Below are 7,324 nucleotides of genomic sequence, written 5' to 3'. Positions count from 1 at the left end.
AGCCCCGGCGTCCTCCGCAACACCCTGGCACCGGCCCCAGCAGCCCCGGATCTTCCCTGGCTACCTCAGCATCCACCCCAGATCTTCCTGGGTACCCAAACATCCTCCCCAGCCACCCCAGATCTTCCCTGGGTCCCCAACATCCTCCCCAGCAGCCCAGACATCCTCCCCAAAAACCCTGGCACTGGTCCCAGCAGCCCCAAACCTTCCCTGGGCACCCCAACATCCACCCCCGATCTTCCCTGGGTTCCTCAGCATCCAGCCCAAGTCTTCCCCGGGTACCTCAGCATCCTCTCCCACCATCACAGCATCTTCCTTGACTACTCTGCATCCTCTTCAGCAGCCCCAGCATCTTCTCCAGGTAGCCCAGCACCCTCCTGACAGCCCTGGCCCCTTCCCCTGGCATCGTTCCCAGCCCTGCCATCCTCCCCCGGAGCCCCAGCACCTTCCCCGGGTACCCCGGCATCCTTCCCAGGGATCCCAGCATCTTCCCCAGCAGCCCCAGCATCCTCCCAACAGCTCTGCCAGCTTCCCCAGCAGCCCCAGCAGCTTCCCCGGCAGCTCCCCCGGCATCTTCCCCGGCCAGCCCAGCCTCCTCCCCGGCCTCGGTGGGTGCCACTCCCACGTCCCGGCTGCCCTCCCTGCTCTCCGGCCTGATCCCTGCCTGGAAATCCGGGCATCACACGCATCCATCCTGCGCACAGCTGCCGCACCGAGCTGGAAAAGGAGGATCCCTGGATCCTGGAGCACGGGGATGAGCTTGCCAGGCAAGCCCCGAGCTCTCCCCTTCAAGTCAAAACCAAGATTTGGGGTTTTTTTGCTCTCTGTTCCACTCTTTTCCCCGCTCAGGGGCGTGCCCGGGCCGGCAGGAGCCGGTGCCTCGTGTTTTCCAGCCTGGCCACGCAATTCGCAGCCGCTTTGAAGAGTCCTCGACTGTCCCTGAGCGATTTAATGCCCCAAAGTGTCGCCTTTTGTCCGGGAATGCCGCTGGGGCGAGCACTTAGCCCCGCTTGACATTCCTGCGGCTCCGCCGCGCTTTGGGAATTAAACAGCCGAGGGGAGGCTCCGGACCGGGCTCGTCCTGGACCGAAAAATTCCCAATCCAAGCCCCACCAGTCGGGATAACCTTTTTGCCGTGGCCTCACACCAGAACCCGCTGCAATCCAAGCCCTGGGCTCGCTCCGGGGCTCTCCGGGTGCTGCCGGGATTGGTTTTCCCTGGATTCCAGCACATTCCAGCTCCTTTAAAGGCCGGGTGGGAGCACAGGGAGGCTGTGCCCCCTCCTGCCCCCTCCCAGCAGCGGCCGCGGGGCAGGGGGAGCTGGGCCCCGTTTTTCCACAGCGATTTTTCACTTTCTTTCACCTCCGCTCTTTTTTTTTTAGGAATTCCCGTCCTCTGCTGCCCCTGCCTTGCTCCTTCCCAGCAGATCCAGGGGCTGGGAAATGAAAGAGGAGGAAAGGTGACACTTCCCTGTCCCCTCCCGAGCCCGGGGTGTCCTCGCTGGCCTCGCCCTGGGCGCAGTCCCTGGGTTTGGGTGTTGGTTTTACAGTCACGGCTGCGTTTGGGGATGTGCAGGAGTGGGGGACAAGGAGAACACAGAGGTGCTCCGAGGGCTGGAATTCCTCTGGAGCCAGGCTGGGAGAGCTGGGAATGCTCACCTGGAGAAGGGAAGGACCCAGGGAGAGCTCAGAGCCCCTTGCAGGGCCTAAAGGGGCTCCAGGAGAGCTGGAGAGGGACTGGGGACAAGGCATGGAGGGACGGGACACAGGGAATGGCTTTCCACTGCCCGAGCGAAGGGGTGGGTGGGGGTGCGGTTCCCTGGGAGGGTGGGGAGCCCCTGGCACAGGGTGCCCAGAGCAGCTGTGGCTGCCCCTGGATCCCTGGCAGTGTCCAAGGCCAGCCTGGAGCAGCCTGGGATAGTGGGAGGTGTCCCTGCCCTTGGAACGGGATGAGCTTTAAGGTCCCTCCCAACCCAAACCATCCCAGGATTCTGTGATAAGCAATAAATCCAAGCCCTGTCCATGGAGCCTGGAATCCTCTGGGAATGCTCCCAAGGACTCCCAGCTCCAAAGCCAGTGCAGGCAGCGCAGTGAGCGAGGGGTCCCCAGCATCCTCCCAGCGCTGCTTGGAAGCGGGAATTGCTGGAACAGGTTGGGATAATGTTCATTTGTCTTCATTAGGGCAGGAAAGCCGGGAAGGAGCCACGGTGTGGCCCCACAAGGGGCCCTTTCCAAGGATCACTGGGCCTTTCTGCCAGGAATGGAGACAAATGGGAAGTGCTCCGAGATGGGGATGGCACTGCCCCTGCTCCCTGTCCATGGAAAACCCTCCCTGCCCATGGAAACCCCACCCTGCCCATGGAAAACCCTCCCCGTCCGGGACCTGGGGGACGTGCAGGTGGCAGCGCCCTGCTGGGGTTCCCTGGGCACAGCTCTGTCCCCAGCAGCTCCTTCCCGAGGTGGAGACCTTGGAAATGGGCATTTGGGGGATCCTTGGGAGCAGGCAGGCATCTGGGAAAGGGGGACTTGGGGAGGATGTTTGGGGGCAGGCAGGGATCTGAGAAATGAGGATTTGGGGGGAGTTTGGGAGCAGGCAGGGATCTGGGACATGGGGATTTGGGGATGTTTGGGGGCAGGGACACGCAGGGACTGGCTCATCCCAGCCTGGAGCTGCTCTGCCCCCGTGTCCCTGTGGGATCTTGGGGGTGGGTGGGCTCCTGGACACGCAGGGATATTCCCTGTCCCCCGATGAGGACTGGGAATGCTGCTGCCCCCAGCTCCCGATGCACTGCTGGGGAGATCCTTGGATTCCGAGTCTCGGGCAGGTTCTAGAAGTGTCCCTGGGGATTTGCTGGTGTTTTCTAAATTCCATGAAAAATTTATAGTCAGGACAGAAAGAAAAAAGGGGGAAGGGAAAAAAAACCCACCCGGGCTGTTCTCAGCTGAGCCTCTCCATAAATTACCGGGATTTGCTTCCCAGGGTGGTCCGGGAGTGCGTGCCAGGCCCGCCTGTGTTCCAAGGGGGAGGATCCCGAGGTGAAGTGTTGGGAAAGGGGTGGGGAAAGCTGCTTATTTAAGGAAGGGCTGGAGAAAGCCAGGAGAGGTCCTTGCGCCTGCTGCAGCTCCAGGCAGCTCCAGGCTCGGGAATTCCAGGCTGGGATGTGGTTAATCCCAGTGCCCTCCACTCGTGTGCAGAGCTGGGGAATGCTCAGAGGAATTTTTGAGCTGCTTTTGGGGATTGTGGGGAGCCAGCCAAGGGGATGGAGCTGGAGAGGGATCCGCAGACAGACCTGTGGAGAAGCACCGGGACCAGACCACTCCGAGCCCTGGCCTGGGACATTTCAGGGATCCAGGGGCAGCCACAGCTGCTCTGGGAATACCAGCCCAGCCCCTACCAGGGAACAATTCCTTCCCAATATCCCATCCATCCCTGCCCTCTGGCAGTGGGAAGCCATTCCCTGTGTCCTGTCCCTCCATGCCTTGTCCCCAGTCCCTCTCCAGCTCTCCTGGAGCCCCTTTAGGCCCTGCAAGGGGCTCTGAGCTCTCCCTGGAGTTTATCCCGGGAGGAGCTGGGCTGGGTGGGAGCCCAGCATGAGAACCCTGGGCCTGCCCAGATGTTGCTCCCACAGATGTTTTGGGCTCTCTTTCCAGGAAATTCCCTGTTTTCAGATCCCTTTAGCTCCTGTGGAAGAGTCCAGGGCAGTGGTGGCTTCCTGCCGTGTCCAGCAGTGATCCAGAGGGCACAGCCAGTGCCAGGGGTGCTGTGCCATGGAATCCGGGCTGTGCCATGAGATCCTGGCTGATCCAAGCCATTCCCTGCCCTGCAGGTCAGGCAGGGGCTCCCAAACCTGTGCCTGGAGCAGGAGCACGGGCACAGCTCCATCCTCACGGACTCATCCCTGCTGCACCTTTTCCCCTTTCCATCCATTCCCAGAGCCCAGCCGTGGGAGAAGGGATGTGCTGGGAACCGAGCAGCACCGTGGGAGGCTGTCCCATCCCTCCTGTCCAGAGGGGGATTCGAGGGATCCGAGCTCTTTTTCCCAAAAAGAAGGGGCTGGGCACAGGAGAGGGACCCGACCCTGGCCACGATCCCACGGGAAGGGCAGTGCCACCAGAAGCAGCTCCCTGTCCCCCCACCGAGGTACCTGAGACGGAGCCACCCCCATCCAGGAGCACCCGGAGCACTGCAGGGATGTGTCCCCCACGCTGGGGTCCCAAGGAGGAGCATTCCCGGTCTCTCCCTGCCCTGCAGCATTCCCAGGGGGTGTCGCGTTTATCCCCAGGGAAGGCGTCAGGCCACAAGTGCGGAGCTCCAAATCCTCCCCAGGGAGCATTAATGGATTACCGCAATCCCCGGCATGTTCTGGTTACACAACAAAAATTGGGATAATATCCCGACTCCCGGCGGCAGAGCGGGGTGGAGCGGCTCCCGCACCCCCCCGCGAGCGGCTCTGCCACAGAGCAATTCCAGCTGCCGGGAATGCACTTGGATGCCTGGGGAAGAGCTCCTGGATTCCCAGGGAGGGGAAAGCGTCCCCAAATCCCGGCCCTGCGCTGTCTGTGCGCGATCCCGGTCCCGCCGGGAATGCTGTGCCCGGAGTCCTGCCAGAGGCAAAGCCGCGGGGAAGGCGTTGGGAGAGCCGGAACCATCAGCAGGTCGGGCTTAGCCCGTCTGGGGTTTAAATGAGGCATTAATTAACCCCCCGCAGGTGCTGTGGGACCACCCCAGGAAATCCCAGTTATCCATCAGCCTGTGCTCTCCTCCTTCAGCATTCCAGGTGTGCCCAGGGCCCATGGAGCAGCTCCTGGGGTGGCACGAGGTGCTGCCCGCGCTGCCACGTGTCCCACAGTGTCGCTGTCCCCATCCCGTCCCAGCTCGTGTCCGGCTTTGAAAAGGTTTGTGTGGGATTCCCAACAGCGGGAGAACCCGGAGCTGCTGGAGCAATTCCAGAGGAGGCCCCGCAGCTGCTCCGAGGGCTGGAAACCCTCTGGAGCCAGGCTGGGAGAGCTGGGAATGTTCCCCTGGAGAAGGGAAGGCTCCAGAGAGAGCTCAGAGCCCCTTGCAGGGCCTAAAGGGGCTCCAGGCGAGCTGGAGGGGGACTGGGGTGGAGGGGGTGGTTTCTGCGCGGGGATGCCCTGTCCCCCCCCAGCCCTGCCGGCTCCCGAGGGAAGCTCTGCCCTTCCACCCTCCATCCGCTGCATTCCCAGCCTCCCCAAACCGATGGATCCACTGATCCCTTCGGTCCTGGCCCTTTGCTGCCAGTCCGGAATATTCCGTGTCCATCCCTGCACATCCAAGGGGAAGCAGAGGGGACACGGTGCCAGCGCTGTGCCACCGCCTCTGCCACCAGCACCTCGAGTGAGGAGCGCTCTGGGTGCTCTCGCAGCCTGAAATGCGCAGAAAGTTTTATGGAAGCATAAAAATCTCCAAAATCCCATTAAAGCCCAGGTGCCCCTGCAGCACTGTAATGCCATTTTTTATCTTTTCTGATTAACACAAAACTGGGATAAACCCAGCCCTGAGCCCCGGGAGCACCCCACAAACCCGGGGACACCCTGGGGGCTCAGCCCTGGCACAAACCCAGCCCTGAGCCCCGGGAGCACCCCACAAACCCGGGGACACTCGGGGCCCAGCCCCACAGGGTGACCCAGGCACACACAGCCCTGGGGTTGGATTTTCCAGGCAGGGCCAAGCTCAGCCGGATTCCTGCGGGCTCTGGTGCTCCTCGGCTTTCCCGAGGATAACAAGGCGCCTGTGTGCTCCCAATTTTTGTTTGGGGCTGGAGCTGGCTCCGGAGGGAAGTGTTGTGTGAGGGTGTTGTGGAAAAGCCTTGGCTCCATCTGGGAGCTGTCAGGAAAAGGCTGAGCTCAATCACACGTTGTTATGAATAGCAGCGTTTGAGCCTTTAAAACCTTCGCTTTTTTCCTTCTCTTTTTATTTTTTTCCCTCTTTTTTTTCTCCCCTCCTTTTTTCAATTTTTTCCCCCCCCTCCTCCAAGGTAAATTCCAGCTGGGATCAACACTCCCCAGGAATTCCCCCGGAGGAAGTTGGCTGTTCACCAACTCATCTTGTAATAAAAAAAAAGTAATAATAAAAAAAGATTCATTATTCCTGTTGAGCCGAGATGAAACAATTCCCTGGAATTAACGAGGCTCGTTTTGGCCAGCCAAGGTTTTGCTCCAATGAAAGTTTTTATTGTTATTCAGAAAAGCCAAAAAACCCCAAAGCACCCCCAGGGGAGAGGGGGGGGGGGATAATGGGGCTGCATTTGGGGATCTCTCTGGGCTGTCCGAGGGCTGCCCCCAAACCCATCCCGACCAGCCCAGCATTCCCAAATCCTGGATGGGGAGCGCCACGGGGCTTTTCCCAGGCGGAAATCAGGGATGCTCCGGGCTCAGCAGGGTGAGGGGCGGCTCGTCCCACATTGGGGGGGACAGAGTTGGGGATTTAAGGCAAATCCAGCCCCCCCCCCGAGCAGGTCTGACCATGGGACAAGAGCCTGGAATGTCAGGGGCCGGTGGGGACAGCCCTGGGAACAGGAGTAGGACTGACAGGGACGGGAATCCAGGGAAATGGGGGATTTCAGTAGGTGGATCATGGAATCCTGGAATGGTTTGGGTTGGAAGGGACATGAAATGATATCCAGGCCCATGGGCAGGGACAACTCCCACTGTCCCAGCCTGCTCCAAGCCCTGTCCGACCTGGCCTTGGGCACTTCCAGGGATCCAGGGGCAGCCACAGCTTCTCTGGTCATCCTGCCTCACCCCCTCCCAGGGAACAATTCCTTCCCAATATCCCATCCATCCCTGCCCTCTGGCAGTGGGAAGCCATTCCCTGTGTCCTGTCCCGCATCCCTTGTCCCAGGCCCCAGTGTCACCGGCCCCTCCTGCCATGGCACCCCGTGCCAGCCCCAGGACGGGTTTTTCCAGCGCAGGGCTCCGCAGGGCTGGGATTTGTGCTGCTGGGCTGTTTTGCTTTCCGCCTTGGCTCCGCTTGTTGCTGGCTTTTTTTTTTTTTTTCCAGCGGGGAATTAAGCCAAATGAGTTTTTATCCGTTGCTGCCGCTTTCCAGCGGGATCCAGGGAAGCACCAGCGCCGGGAAGAGGAGCACGATGAACATCTGAAGGCAGCCGCCGGTTTCTGCGAGCCTTCGGAAGCGATGCCACCCTCGGAGCAGCGAACAAAGCGCGAGCAGGGGCCGCCCTTCAGCACCGGAGCCTCCCCGCGCACAATGGCCCGGCACAATCACTCATTATAACTCAATTACTGTAATTAAAACGGGTGCGAGGCAGAGGCAGAGCCGCCGAAGGGAGCGGGGCCAGCAG

The sequence above is a fragment of the Corvus brachyrhynchos genome, unplaced genomic scaffold (genome assembly GCF_000691975.1).
Source record: "Corvus brachyrhynchos isolate BGI_N302 unplaced genomic scaffold, ASM69197v1 scaffold200, whole genome shotgun sequence".
In the NCBI taxonomy this organism is placed as follows: domain Eukaryota; kingdom Metazoa; phylum Chordata; class Aves; order Passeriformes; family Corvidae; genus Corvus; species Corvus brachyrhynchos.
This window is presented reverse-complemented; position numbering follows the sequence as displayed.